This window comes from Protopterus annectens, chromosome 7.part0 (assembly GCF_019279795.1).
Source record: "Protopterus annectens isolate FY-2018-M chromosome 7.part0, PAN1.0, whole genome shotgun sequence".
NCBI classification, from domain to species: Eukaryota; Metazoa; Chordata; order Ceratodontiformes; family Protopteridae; genus Protopterus; species Protopterus annectens.
In genome coordinates, this window is record NC_056739.1 from 311,892,613 (window position 1) to 311,908,997 (window position 16,385).

Below are 16,385 nucleotides of genomic sequence, written 5' to 3' on the forward strand. Positions count from 1 at the left end.
CCGATCTATGGCTGTGTGGATTATAGTCAGGGTGCTGCACAGAGATGGTTTGCAGTGGTAGAACTGGGTTCTAAGAAAATACTGTGCAAGACGAGTGGGTAATAGCTGCCTCCGACACTGATACCTTACAAAGTCAGAACAGTTCAAGGGTTTTGGGGAGAAACATCTCTAAGCATGTTGTACAAGTAGTTTGAAATGTACAAAACTAAACCTGCTTCTCATTGCCAGACTTTGCAGTTCAGGAAGCAATAGAAGTGATTTCATATATTTTGTGGTTATAGTTATTTAGACCAGTTCAAAAGGCAGCCCGTGTTGGGTAGTCTGTGATCATAAAAGGTGCACTACACCCCTTGTTCTTGATAGGATGAGTTAAGGATGGCTAGGCAGAAAGTGTTGTATTTGCTAATTTTGTTGGCAAAAGGGACACAGGTAGAAAATTTAAAAAAAAGTAATAGACCTTAGAGCTACAGAATGTTTAAGCTAAAATGCAAGTCCAAGGAGACTATCAAAAGACAGGTGGAAGCAGAGATTTTCAAGTAAATGGCTATTTATGATCTCCTTTGGGACTTACTGAGTAAGACCAGACTGGTGTTTCATGCATCTTGAACCAGCCCTCTGTAGAAAGCACAGGTGTATTGGGATTGTGTTTGATGTTGCAGTCACCGTTTCAGATATGTCATATGACAGGCCAGCTTGAGTGCTGAGAAATTCTTTAAAATCTTTTGCTGCATGTTTTTATTTTTTTTTTTTAATGTATTTTTATTCAAAAATGTTCAACCTAATAGGAAAGACTCCACTGAAAAAGTCCAGTTGTAAAAATTTTTTTCTCTGTCACTGTTTGTGTCTTTCGGCTTTTCCCGGTTAGGGGTCACCACAGCAGAACTCCGGTCCACTAATGATTGGTAGTTGATTTTTACGTGCCGAGTTACCAGCCCTGATGCACAACCTTCAATGAAGGTACGCCCATTCACGCATGTCTCCACGCAGAAGAAGCTCTAGCTGCAAATCGAACCGGACAGCATCTTACTGTGAGGCGACAACGCTACCGCAGCACCACCACAAAGTGGTGAGCTTTTCCCGGTTAGGGGTTGCCACAGCGGAACTCCGGTCCACTAATGATTGGTAGTTGATTTTTACGTGCCGAGTTACCAGCCCTGACGCACAACCTTCAACGAAGGTACGCCCATTCACGCATGTCTCCACGCAGAAGACGCTCTAGCTGCAAATCGAACCAGACAGCATCTTACTGTGAGGCGACAACGCTACCGCAGCACCACCTCCGCGAGAGACCCTAAACTCTAAAAACAATTTACCCACCCTCACTTGCATCACAAAACTGCTCCATCGAACAGAATGATACACAATTAAAAAAAAAATGTGACTCCATTTCAGGGACATCCCGAGAAGCAGCTCCATAGATATGGACTCTTGAGTAGCTTTAAGAAAAAAGGTAGGAACTGCAACATACCCTACAGGTGTTAGCATGTTCCTGTTCAACACATGAGTAGTATACAGGAACTGCAACATACAGTACAGGTGTTGGCATGTTCCTGTTCAACACATGCATAGTACACAGGAACTGCAACATACCGTACAGGTGTTGGCATGTTCAACACATGCATAGTACACAGGAACTGCAACATACCGTACAGGTGTTGGCATGTTCCTGTTCAACACATGCATAGTACACATATCCTACATAATTGCACTATCAGAAATGACAGAGGATCATTAAAGTCCATTTATGTATTAGAATTTCTTTTTTCCTTGTGTCATCATAGACAACTCCCTTTTTCCTAAATGTGTCCATAAATAATGTCTTAATATAATAGCAATAGTACACACATGTGGTGTGGATAGTGCAGGATTTACAATCCGCTGGCTTTGTGTGATCAATTGGGGTTTGCCTTCATGATCCAGCATTACCAATCATGGGTAAATCCTGCATTAACTACACCCAGGTGTGGGCTATTGCTAAAATAAATAAAAGCACTTTTTGAAGTATTTAGAAAATGAGAGAGGAGATGATTTAAAAAAATGATTTTTGCTGATCAGGAAGAAAAAAAGTTTAATTGGCATAAGACAAATAATTTTGTTGCAAGGGAAAATAGAAGGATGTTTTCCTCTGGTCTTCAAGTAAGAAGATAAGAACATGTTTGAGACCATTGAGAAAAGGGAGTTAGGCGCCATTTGATAATAAGTTAAGCTAAAAGAACTTGAGGGTTATATAAAGGATACATTTCAAAACCATTCCATAAATTTGTTTAATAGTAATTTTATTTAAATAGTAGTGACAGAAGAGAGAAGGGTTAAAGCAACGATGACTGTACAGGAAATAAGGTAATGAGAGGTAGGATTTTTGTATGGATTTGAAATATTGGCAGATGTCATATGGAGATTACAACAAAGTTGGTGGTGGTAGTGAGACTGGATAGAGTCTTGGCCTTTCCTGTTATTGCCATGGTACTGCAAATTAAGGATGGGAGAGATGTTACAAGAATGTAGGGGAGTGGTGAGCTTCTAGGTTATAGGTGAGTATAGCAAAAGCAGTGGGATTTGACATTGTAATGCATATTGGATTTTATACCATTTACTTGAAATGTTAGGGGAAAGACATCTGGATCACATGGAGTGAACATATGTAAATGAAGAGTAAGGTGCGTTTTAGTATCTCTCCTTAGCAGTGATAAGGCATAAGCAATTTTCTTGCTGGTAAAAATATACATGGGATGTGTTGGAGGGAGGTTTAGAAATGTTCTAAAAACAATGCATCAAAAATATGCACGTGCATAATATGTATGTATTTTTATGTGTTGAAAATCATTAAAATAGTTATAAACTGAGAAGTGACAAAGGTGAACAAAGGAAGAGTTGCCCGACTTTGTGCCGACTTTCAACCACGTGGCACATCACTGCTTTGTTACTACAGTGCTATTTACTTATTAAAGCATTGGCTATATTACCTTAGGCATTTAACGAATTACATTATGCAGTAACTCACCACTTCCAATCCCACCGAATCTCCAACCATCTTAAGTAAAACCACAACTTCAACACTTAAAAGTGTACAGTGTAAGCTGTTTGACATTAAAAATGATCTACTTTTGAGAATCAGTGATACAAAAATCAGTTAATGCTGACTGACTGATACATATGTTAACTATTGCAAACGCGTGCCTGCAGTCTGCTAATGTTTTTATAAGTGGAGAGAATTTAATTGTCGAGTCTGTTATTCTGTGAGACTTCCATAGCACTTGTTTAAGTAAAGTGAAACTTTGCCTTCAGTTACATTCTCAGCAAGAGGTTTTCAATATGTAATCTGCAGAGAATATGCTATTTATATGGTTTTTCCTTCAACTTCAAACCAGATGTTATAAAAACTTTACTAGAAATGTTCTAGCCACAAAAACATAATGCATGTGTGAATTGGGAGGATATATTTACTTCCATACTAACTATTTAGTATATTAACTACAGTGGCACAAGCTTTAATAACAGCACAAGCCAAAAACATAGTGAGATAAATTCATCTAAGTGATAAAAGGAGGATTTTAAAAATGCAGTTCTACACAAGTGCTTTCATTTAATTGTGTTTGTGTATATAAAATGTGGTTGCACTTGAAAAGGTCTAAACACCTAAATGTCAACGTCACTAATGTCAATAGAAAATAAAAAGTCAACGTGCTACTGTGCTTGCTCTCAAGACATAACCTTGAAGCATGCAACTACAAAAAAATGTTTATTGCAGTTATCCAAGCCCCCCTCCCCACACACCCCAAACTCTGTGCTAATTATATATTCCTACTCCAAAATCACACAGTACTGCAGAAAGTACATATTCGCCAGCCCTGGTATTGTAACTGTCATGCACAACTGTCTGTGGGCTATTTTCACCAAATAGTGTGACAAAACAGCTGTTGATTGCACTGTGAAGTCAGTGTAAGCAATGCCTCCCACATGTGTGTTTGTATGTAGACATATTAGTACAGTAGAGAGACAATTATCCAAACATTGATTATCTGAAACATCAGTTATCTGAACCTAGCCTTTCAAAATTTTCAGGTGGGAAAAGTAAAGTCTGAATATTTAAACATTGTACATATTCGTTTGTGTGTGTGTGTGCTTTGAGCTTGTGGCCTGCTCATGTGTGAAAAATATTCTTTATTGTCCACTGGAATTGCTGAATGGTTGAAAAGTGTATTCTCCGTGTGCAGAAAAAACAAAATTTTAGAAGTTTTTTATCCATTTCAATTATACGTTTGATTATCTGAACATTTTGATTATCCAAACTACCCTAGGTCCCAATTAGTTTAGATAATCGACTCTCTACTGTATATAGAAACATATGGGAGTCCTTACTTTTGCTGAACATTGATTTCATCTAAATCTGTTTATTCGACAGATACGGACTGCCTGAGAACAGATTGAAAATTGTGCAAGAGAGGGCAATTCTCAGGGTTAGGGAATTTGCCCTTTCCCTGATATTATGCTGTTTTTGAGTTAGTTTATATAATTAGCTGGAGATGGGTGGAGGGTGCAGTGGGGCTTGCCCACCTGCAAAAAACTGTTTTTCTTTAAATTTTTTTAAAATTTTGCATGTGCCAAGGCAATACCATATAAAATGCCACTATTTTTGTAGATTGCTAACGCTACAGTCATCTGTTTTAAAGTTCTTATTTGATAGTTTAGCACTGTAAAGAAAATTTTCTTTTTTGTTAGTAACAAAAAAATATTTAGATGTATGAAATAGCTTTTGTATTGTTTTCTAAGTTGACTTTGAAATGAGTGAAATCGGTGAGAACTGCTTTTATAACTGAATGTGTAATGCCAGCCACATGTATGGGTTAATGGTTTGATTGTACTCCACATGTGTAAACAATTTACTCTGTAAACTAACCTGGACATGATGAATAACTCTGTTTTTGTTATTCAACAGTAGCCACTTGTTAGTCAGAAACATAAATGACATTTGTACATACCAGGCAAGTTTGCCATGGTAAGTCATTTAGATTGATAGCTGCTCTAAAATACAAATCAATTAAAAAATAATAAATGAATTACAAATAAAATACAAATGACTGTGAAAACTGGAAGAATGATGCCAGTCTTTTTTTTCCCCTCTCTGTGCTAACTAGCAAAACTAAAACACTTTACTTTGTAAAACAAAGTTTGTATTATTAGAGAATACACAGACCAGCACTCCCCAAAGCAAATGTCACGCTGCTAGTAAAAGCAAATATAATAGCAACAAAATATGAAGCAGCGAAGACAACCATGCAGCTCAGTTCAAATAGAGTAAAACTCAATTGTAGTATCCAAAACAGCAGCCTTATTACGTGCACACAGATGGTAAGCGCTTTCACAGTTCAGCTTCCTCAGACCATTAAACATTGTGCTAATAGTTAATGGATCCTTAAATACTTTTACTAAAACAATTATGACATCATGCCACACTTTTAATTAATGACTCCCTGTTAAAGAAACCAAGATAAAAGCAATCATATATACTACTTCCAGTACAAAACAGGATGCAAACCGTCTAGGCATCAGTATGTGCTTGTGTACAGACACCCCTAGGATAGGGAATATACAATTAATGCAACAGTAATTATTATCAACATTAAAAAACTGTCATCAACACCAAATGACTATACTGAAAATCTTAAAAATATATATAAAAACAAATACAAACTTTAAAATAAACTACTTAACACGCATACTCTTGGACTTAACAAAGGGTCTAATAGAAGCCCTCTCATTTAGCCCCTTCCCCGTATCAGCTGTTAGGCACATAATCCACTTGACTTCCTTTTCTTCAGTAAAATTCCTTACATTGCACTTGGCTATGTACCACACAGGTATCTCAAAACCATGACTAGTAAATCTTTTTTGCTACAAAATCTGCTGTTGGACATGGACATTGGGACTTCCACTCTTCTCTCTGATGCTACACAAGAGAGGCAAAGAGGTGAGACTGAATTTACCATGTCACTGACCTCTTTGCAAGATACATTAATGAAATTAAAACTCCTACAGTGGCACAGATTTTATTTTGAAGCTTGTCTTAAGAACTATATTGTGCCAAGAGGCTTATATGTTTTATGCATGCCAGCACAAGGGACCATTACCCCGAGCTGTTGGCACGCTGGCAGCTTATTAACTTACAAAGTTGTAAGTCGTGCTTGAATTTACTTATTTCCTTTTTTCAACCTGAAGAGGATCCACTGTTAAAGCTGAAGACCTACATTTTCAGCTGGAAAGACACTATAAAACTGAATATCATAAGAATAGACTTATGAACATACTATGTGTAGCTGCTAACTAAGATTTAAAAGTTCAACAAGTTAAGTTAAAGAAACTACAACGCAATTACCATGATTTTGCATCAGGTAACGTGTTTGTTTGGCCTCACCCTCAAAAAAGAAAATGTAATGCTTCAAATGATGTAGCAGCCACACCTGCACCTAATCAGCAGCATGAAAAAGAACGCTCAGACTTTGTAAACTTAAAGCAGCCCAACACTCTTCATTCACAGGGGCCTGTCTTGTTTAGTACAGAAAATAATGAAACAACATCTACCAATGTCACTGAGACAGTGACTGAAGGAGAAACGTTTGTGGACATTAATTTGGGCACTACAGCTGGCTAAATGGATGAGTCTCAAAGCGACAGGCTGGACTTTTCCACAATGGGAGCCAAACCAAAACAAAGTGCCAAGATGCCTGCATCTGTTGTTACACCTGCTTCCTTCTCTCCCTCCTCTTCTTCTTTTTTCACATGACCAGCACCAGTAAAGAAGAATTCTCGAAAGAAGAGTTTTTCCACATCAGATGGACAAGGACTACAAGAGACGACGGACCTCCAATTGACTGTTGAAAATGCATGTAACATTTCTAATGTTCATAATATTTCAGGTATTTCTCTTTCTGAATTACAGCTATCGGTGTTAAGCAAGGGTTTAAATTTTGTACTGAGTACAGGGACAGATTTTTGTACTCTTAATACCTGAGCTGCTATACTTTGCACGGAATGTAATGTTGAAGCAAATGTTTAATGATACTAACAGTGTTCAAACACCTCATGCATTGAAGCAACCTAGCGCTATTAACCTACTTTAATCCTACACTGTTTGTTTAATCATGTGAACGTGAAATTGAACAGTATCTACAGAACATAGATCTATGTATTTCAACTTAGACCAACCACATAGAAATGCACTGCAAGAGCTAAAGAATAATTCTAACATAGTTATAAAATCTGCTGATAAGGGGGGTGCGGTTGTTGTACTTGGCAAAGAGTTTTATAACACACAAGTAGATCTGTTGCTAGCTGACAGACTGACTTTTTTCCAGTGGTCACCACTAATGGTGCATTCTTATATACAAAAAGTGCACACATTTTTATTTAACATGGAAAAAACTGGTTTGATAGACCATGAGCTGCTGACATTTTTATATATACAGCATCCTACTATCCCAGTTTTTTAAAGCCTTACCAAAAATTCATAAGGATCCCAAAACACCACCCATGAGACCTATAGTATTGGGTAGGGTTTGGGTAACAGAAAATATTTCTATTTGGTTAGAATGCAATCTCAGACCAATATTACAAACCTTCCCTAGAATTTTGAAAGATACTGCTACATTTCTGGAATCATTGGGTGTTTATTTACAAGAGAACAGTGACACTTCCTATATGTTTGTTACTTTAGATGTAAAGAATTTGTTCACTGTCATAGAAAATCAATATGGTATTAGTGCCATAGAAAAATACTGAACAAAAAGGTGAATATACATACAGATGAAAATATACAGTTATGTTCCTTATTACGGTTAGTATTGGAGAACAATGTTTTTCTTTGTCAAAGTATTATTGCCAGAGACAAGGTATAGCTATGGGTACACCTTGTGCGAACACATATGCTAACCTAGTCCTGGCATACTGGGAAGATATGGTGACATTTGAGGCGGCACGTGATTGGAAAGACAGACTTCTCTTTTACAGTAAATTTGTGGACTGTTTTCTTTTTGTGTGTGTGTGTGGGGGGGGGGGGCACCACATCAGAATTAGCATCCTTTAAGTATCTAGAGTCTACTACCAGCTTCTTCAGATTTTCATTGAATTATTCTAGTTCAGTCAGGAGCGGCCTTAGGTCAACTGGTGCCCTAGGCAAAAGGGCTTCACCGTGCTCCCCCCACAACACCGTGCTCCCCCCACAACATCTGGTGCCCCTATCATGGTCTACCTACAGCAAATAAATACTGGAAAAGCGCCCCTGCTACAGCGGCGCCCTAGGCGGCTGCCTAGTTGGCCTATGCCTAAGGCCGGCTATGAGTTCAGTTATTGAATAACCTGGATGTTAGTATTTATTAAGAAAGAAGATGGGGAGGTAGAGACCTCACTATATAGGAAGCCTTGTTGGACCAACAGCATGCTTAGATTTTATAGCATGCACTCTAGACATGTATTCCAACACATAGTCAAGGGGCAAGTCTGTAGAATATCCAGACTTTGCACAAGTAAAAATTCCTTCATACAGGAATTGGACTCTTTAAAGAATAACTTTCAAGCACGAGGTTATAGTAAAACTCTATTGAAAAAGGAAATGGATAACAGCAGTCACTACAGAAAACAAAGTGCAAAACCATGGTTACACAGAGGTAAAAAATGGCCTAATAAGGTAGATGCACAGGTTCAAAAAGCTAATGAAAAGTTTAACATACAGTAATGATATAGGTGGTATATGTAATATAATTAGAGGCAACTGGAGAATTATTTTTACAGATGAGAATATAACTAGAGTTGTAAGACACAACCTAGCTTTATTTTTAAAAGAAATAAAAAATTGAAAGATATTTTGTGTGAAGAACCTATGCATTTTAAAAACTCAGACATTAAGAAGAAGGGAAGTTATCCATGCCTACATTGTAAAGCCTGTAAGTACATTCTACAAGGGAACTGTTTTATACACTCCAGAACCAACAAGAATTACTTTTTGAATATGTATGCTGACTGCAACACGCAAAATGTTGTCTACATCGCAAACTGTCAACAGTGTACTGCATATTATGTAGGAAAAACAAATTGCAGACTTAAAGATAGAATTTTTGAGCATCTATCAGATATAAGGTTAAGAAAAGAACACAATGCACTGTACAAGCATACAGAATTGCATAGTGATTATGTATTTGCCTTTATGGTTATATGTGTTGTAAATAGAAGTCAAAGAATGGGCAATTGTATAATGAAACTGAATACAAAGAGATGCAATGGGTTCTTAGACTGGGAGCTGACAAAGCCCCAGGATTAAATAATGATCTCCCTTTAAAAGCAGCTCTAGCAAAAAGGAGGGTAAACTATTGACTTTCATTGGTTGTGTTGTGCTATATTAGATACTATGTTTTTACTAGTGTTTTATCATCTGATGAAGGGATTTACCTGAAAGTGCTTATGATATTGCTTTTATTGTTTTAATAAAGTGAAGTTGCTTCATATACAGCGTGGTAGTACTTGCCTTACTTTTGGATTTACTATTTATCTTATAATCAACCAGTCTGATTTCATCTGGGATCTCCAACTTAATATTTCCAACAGGCAATTAAAAGCTGATAAAACCTTAATCCTCTATTTTGCAGGTAAAGCATTCATCATTGCTGTTAACTACTTCACCACATTTGGTTGCTTAATTCTGCACTCGTAATGCATCCAAAAAAGTAATGCCTATCAATTTTTGAATTATTTTTTTGGTAACTTAAATGTGAAGGATTAGTTACGTAGACAATAATCTTTTAACTAAACATCAGACTAGATGTGAAGGTTAGAAGCATTCAAAACACATATCTCTTTTGAAAGTATCACCTTATCCCATGACACTGTACACTGTAGGTTTACCTCCACCCCAAACAAAATTAAATTGTTTCTAATCACTCTTGAGAAGTCTCCCGGGATATCTGCTTGAAATGCTGGAATGCATATTGTAGCAAAAGTAGAATAAAAAAAATGTACTGCTGATGCTTGGACAGCCAGTGCAACTGATATCTATCATCCTGATGCATTACATCTCCTTAAGCTTACAAGCAAGCACACAGGTGGGGTACATACCTCTTAAACGTACAGATTTTTGCCTTATACTTTTGGATTGGTCCCCGTAACATTTATGTATTTCTGACAATTCATTCAGGATTGATGTCTCGATCACCTACATTTGAATCTCAGACTTCAGAAAATGCTTGGAAACACAAAAGCTTTTATTCTAGTAACTTTCTACATTTAAAAGAGCAGTATATAAAGTCTCTCACCGATTCTGGGCTCATGTCCCCCCATTACATTTGGCTTTGTCCATCACAGTTGAGATCTATTGCCGTGCTGGAGGTTGAGCACTATGGTGGGGTACTTGTGTATACTTTGGAAGCCATACCAGATCGTCACAATAATGACTAGTACATTGCATCAAAGCATGATTCCTGTGAAAGAATAAACAAAAATTAGTGTGGACAGATTCCCTTTTGTACCACAAATGTGATGACATCTTGGTGGGACAGCATCCTGTCCTGGAGGAGGAAGAGTGAAAAGCTTTGGAAGTTGGGCCTTGTTGAAGTAATTTTATGACATCTGTAGCAGTACGCATTTTCTCTTCAATTAAAGCTGTCACCTCTTGACTAAATATTCAGATTCCTCCTTTTAAGGAAGAAATATCCCCTCTCATACCCAAAAACTTAGTAAATAACCACTTTTCCCCACATCAAACCAGTGGAGTCATAGTTTCCTGCTCAGTCCATGGTCATTTATGCCGTACATTGCTATTTCAGGCAATGGCAAGAATGATGTCCCACTCCATATGAGCCACAGTCATTAACATTTTTGCTAATCAACACCATTTGTAAGTCATACAGGTAAGCAGCATTTATTATTTCCAGTCCTCACTGACACTATATATATTTCTCATTCTTGTAACCCTAGTAGATGAAGTAGTTTGCCGAACAAAGAGTTTCGACATTAGAAATTTTTTATATTTTATTTTAAACCAGTGTCTCTCTCTCTCTCGCACACTCGCAAACTTGCATAGTCACACACACACACACACACACACACACACACACACACACACACACACCTTGGTTACTGTATTAAGACATTAGAGTGCCCCTTTTCCATTTTGAGACCCTTTGCAGCACAATAACAATTTTTATTCGATATTCTTCTTTATTATCTTTAAAAAAAATCCACAGTAAGTGCTGAATAACATTTATTTCCACACACACAGTTAAAAAGTTTCTAGTTGCTCTTCACAAACACTACAGGTCAGTGAGTGTTCCCAATCACATGCTCTGCACTTGCTGCTTAAAATATTTTCAGTTGGTCTGTAACACTTACCTAAATACTGTGCTGGAAGTAAAAAAAAAAAAAAATATGTTGATTAAACAACACTTACATTTTGTTTGTTTGTTTTATTTTATTTTAACATTTGTTGAGTGGGAAAGTCCGACTAGGACAGAGCCTATTTTCATTGGAGGCCCAGGGAGAAACGCTCTGGATGCATGTCTTTGGAATGTCGACGGAAGCACAACGAGGACATGCAGACTCTGCACAGAAGGCACTCCAGCTGAGAATTGAACCAGAGAACCTCTTGCTGTGAGGCGACAACACTAACCACTACTCCGCCTACGATATAATTCAAGTTGAGCTAGAAAACAAATGCTTATTAATTGCATCACATATGTTTTTGTAGCCCTGCTTTTTGCATAATTTAAAAGTAGCAGAATCCACATTTTAAACATCACGCCTGAATGTTTGAAATGTATTCAAAGCAAAATGTTTTGATGATTCACTATTTACTGATCTCTCATCCTCTTTAGCTTTAGTGTGTGCATCCTTTCTTGCCCCCTACAGACCAATAGGGCCATCTTCTGAAGTGATGTGCGCTACGTTCTGCATATTTGTAAAAGTCTTAGATCCAGTAGGAAAATTCTGTTGGCTAAAATATCTGAAATCTCAACTTTTAGTCCATGTTCTCCTGGATACCAAAACCTGCATCAGTTATCCTTTAAACCAGCTGTAATCATTATCGGTTTATCACCATTTTTCTTATCTTCTCTAGATGCCAAAGCAGCAACAAAATCTGATCCTTCAGTTGTCTCATTGTTCCTTTTGTACCAGAAACAAAATGTCAATGTAGTCTGCAGTTGTTATATTGACCAGATGTAAACCTATTCCAACTGGTCAGCTCACCCTGAACTAATGCCATGTAATCATACTGTCCTCCTTCCTTTTCTGGGTTATGTCTGAAATGGGTGCATATTGGATGAAGGGCACTTAGAGATGAGACTAGATATTGCAAGTACTGCAAATGAGAATACAAATTCAGTTCTGAATGTACAGCTTTAAGTGTTTAAGGGCATGCATCATACCACTTTGTAATACCTCGTGTGATAAGTTCAATATTTACTTACAAAACAGACCTTGGACAGATGTGACACTACCTTTCATAGGGCCAGCATAAGTTTTGGAAATGACTTAAGCTTTCCTTCATAAGGATTTGGTTTGTATTTACACATTGTGTAAATATCAAGACAAAGGTTGGCCTACATTAAAGGAGGAAGAGGAAAAGGCTGAGGTAGCAGACCATAAAATCACACTCGTTCCCCCACATTTTCTACTATAGTCCCTCAGTTTCAAGGATTTCAATTCTTTGGAAACTACATTTGGCAGCCTGTAGCAGTAACTTACTCCAGTCAGTAAGCATTAAAGGAGAACCCTACCCCAAAAATGAAAATTAAAATGTGTCTTGACATATTGTAAAGTTTTCTGCTTTACTGATGTCTCTGTATCAAAGTAAGTGGTTATTTTCTAATTTTTATATCCCAAAATGGCCTGAAAGGGTGCTGCCATGGGTAGCATTAATATGGATAAGATACTCAAAATCTTTTTGCTTCTCTTAATGTCTCCAGCTCATTGACAATGTCTAGGGATTATTCCAAGGATGACATTGATGTAGCCAACCCGTTCAGGTTCATTATCCACATGCATAAAGTCACAACTTCAAGATATTAAAAACATTCCTGATTGGCTGAACACCAGAAAATTAATTATTAACACCTCTGAAATAAAGGCTGTGGTCTTTGGGACATCCCCAAAAAAAACAGTTCAGGTTCTACTACTGGCATAGTTTAGACAATAAAAAACAATCATTGTAAACTGTGTAGTCCTAAAATTTAAATATCTGGGCCATTGGTTTTCCCAGAACCTCAGTTTCCAACTCCACATCAAGCATACTAGGTTAAAAATTCAAAACTCTTGTAATGGGTATGGAGAATTTTCTTCTACCATCCCAGAAAGACCATTGGAAAAGAATTCTGCAAGGATGATAAGAACATGGACTCCTTATTGCCTGTGCCTTCGAAATTAACCTGACCTCACTTCATACCTCCTTGATTATAATTTGCCACTTTATTCCTCTTATTCACGTCCAAGAAAAGCAAAGTGGCTTCCAGCCCAGTAAAGATCTAGTCTTTTGCTACTTTCCTTTGTGTTCGGGCTTCAGCCCAGTAAAGATCTAGTCTTTTACTAGGTTTCTTCCTTTTAAATACCTTGCAGATAGATTCTCAGTAAAAGAAAGAACAAATTTAGAACTTACAACCTCTCCTAACCTCTCATGAATGGACCCTTTAGGCCTTAAAACATAGGACTCCAACAAAATTTAAAATTCTCCTACACAAACTCCAGAATATAGCTGCTTTTATCACAATGAGCCACACAGGCATCTTAATATATTACCTCCAGTCACTTATGGACCCCCAATAATGTAATAACCTCATAAGGACCAAAACATAGTTGAGAAGTTCCATAATTGTAGCTTTTCCCCAAATCTTCCCTCAACTCACTTTGATCCAACTGTCTTCATTTTCTTCTTTGTATGGCACAATCATCTTAGCCATTGTACTATCCAGTGATTTCCCCCTCTCCTCTCTTGAAGAACCACTATGGGCAGTAACCAAAAAAATATATATTTTTTATCTTTAAGCTCTACACAATCCAAATCTACCTGAAGTACAATAACTGCATATTACTAATTTTATTTTTTTTCTAATCCTGAATATCCTCATGTTCAAACATGCTGTGATGATCTTGTCCTGCTTTTTGTCCACAATGGACTGTGAGCACACATCTGCCTACTCTGTTGTGAAATCAGTCTCATTCACTTTGAATGGAAGTAATGAGAAACGCTGCCAAGTTTGAGAATCCTTAGCAAAACAAATGCCAACCAAAGTGTCACATTTTTTGGCTTGCAAAACTCAAATAATTAGTGAAGTTCCAGAAAGTAGTTATCAGATTTATTTACCTTCAGATTATATAACGCTTATCAAGTGTACAGACACAGGAAAGGGAACAAATGTAGCTTTGTATGACAACACCAAGTCAGCTATCTGTGAAATCTGACCTTGAATAGCTTTATGAATCCCAGCTAATTTGAAATAACAAATAGCTTGCTGTATTTATTTTTCTTAGCCAAATACTTTCAGATGTGAAAGGCTTTGTGATACAACAGTAAGGGAGGAAAAATACCAAAAGGAAGTATCAAGAGATTTCATTCAGTCCCAGCATGGTATGTACTAAGAAAGAATTCTGCATAGTGTGACAAAATGTTAAGATGTACTTTTATTATGTGGAAGTACAGGGATCGTCCTGTAGGGAAGGAAATGCACTCTGGGGGGGAAGTAAATGTTGCATTTAGTGTGTAGTTGTCCTTCAATTCAGGTTCACAATAAACCTGAGGAATTTTACACGCTGGATATTTATGCTTTACTGACAACTTTATTGTATTCATAGTGTGATCACTATACATCAACAATGCTTACTTCTCTGCCATTATGACTGTATTTTTATTACACCACCATATGGTTATGTACATATCATTTGTATTTTTTGTTGTGTTTGTATTCTGTTCCGCAGGCTGAAGTAGGCCTGCATGTGTCAATGTTCTATCCCAGTTAACAAATATAAACAAACAGAAGCACATTTGTGTTTTTAAATCCTGATTTTCATTCTGTAGCATTTTAGTGGCTTACAAGCTGCTCATTTACTTCCTGTATTTCAACTTTACATCATTCCACAGAGTGCATGTATTTCAACTTTACATCATTCCACAGAGTGAGTCAAGGCACCTCATTTTGTATTCATACTTGCAAATTCTCCAGCTAGGCCTCTGTTTGCCCCATCAGTTGGTCGTCTCTAGCTGTATTGCCTGTCTAAGTTCACAGTTGCTGCATATCCAAGTGACTTCCTGTCTTCTGTTTTTTTTTTTTTTATCAATTCTTGGCATGAAATTTAGTACCGGTCCTTTTTTAGCTTTTTAAAAATGAGTTAATACTTTTAAAACAGTTTCCAGCAAATTAATAACTTGCTACTTTTGAAGCAACAGGCAACCACTTCTACTTATCTTTGCATTCTCACATGAAACCCCCCACCCATCCCCTACTTCTTCATAGTTTGAATGAAATGCCAGAATAAACTCTACTGGAACTAGGTAAATATTTAGCCTCCACAACATATGATTAACCGCTAGATATATTTTACATACCTTTTAAACGGTTTAAGATAATTGTTTGCCTTCATTCTGTTGCTTCTTGCTCTGTCTTAACTGAAGGTTCCTAATTCATAGCATTACTGCTGCAGTCTGTTTTGTATTTCTCTGCATTCTGAGTTTTGTACTGAAAACCTTGTGTTGTAAGAAACATGTCCAGCATTTGTAAGGTGTGAAAATTACAATGAAATGTCAAATTTGTGTGTTGTATGTCATTAAACAATTGTAATGCTGGGATTTCCCTTTTTTTTTTTTTTTTTTTTGAGACTGATGTACATGGTTGGGGGCAGGATTTTAACCTCTGTGGACTTGTTTGACAGGGGTTCTTTTCAGACTCTTACATGCTTTTTGATATTTGTTGGTTCCAGTCCGATCAGAAGGTTTTCTCTGTCACTGTTTGTGAAGCATGGGATTGTCTCTGCTGCCTGGTATTTGTAAACTTGCCTTCTTTTCTCATAGCCAGAAAGATTGATATGAATACGCCTTTTCTTTCATTCAGTCCTCATGACTTTTGAGAGAATTCCATTCATACTGGCCCACTGGCAATGGTATTCAGATTATGTTGTGTATCTGCATATCTTGAAGCAGAGTTTGTTGCAAACATCTACTTCAGGCTGGCTACACACAGACTCCTTTAGTATTTCAAGCTTGTTTTTTTCCCTCTGATCTTCCAATAGCTAGGCTACAACTTCACATACATTTCAGAACGTGTCTATCTTGAATAGATGTAGTAACAATTAAACTGAAGTATGTACAGTGGCTACTTTTGTTCTTGTTTATGTAGATCATTCTGAGGACTTTGCTT

At 37.1% G+C, this 16,385-nt stretch overlaps 1 protein-coding gene across 5 annotated transcripts in view; it reads left to right on the plus strand.

Annotated features, from left to right (window-relative positions):
- Positions 1-16,385, plus strand: part of SRGAP2 (SLIT-ROBO Rho GTPase activating protein 2) — a 1,651,541-nt gene that overhangs the window by 591,652 nt on the left and 1,043,504 nt on the right. The window lies entirely within an intron of this gene.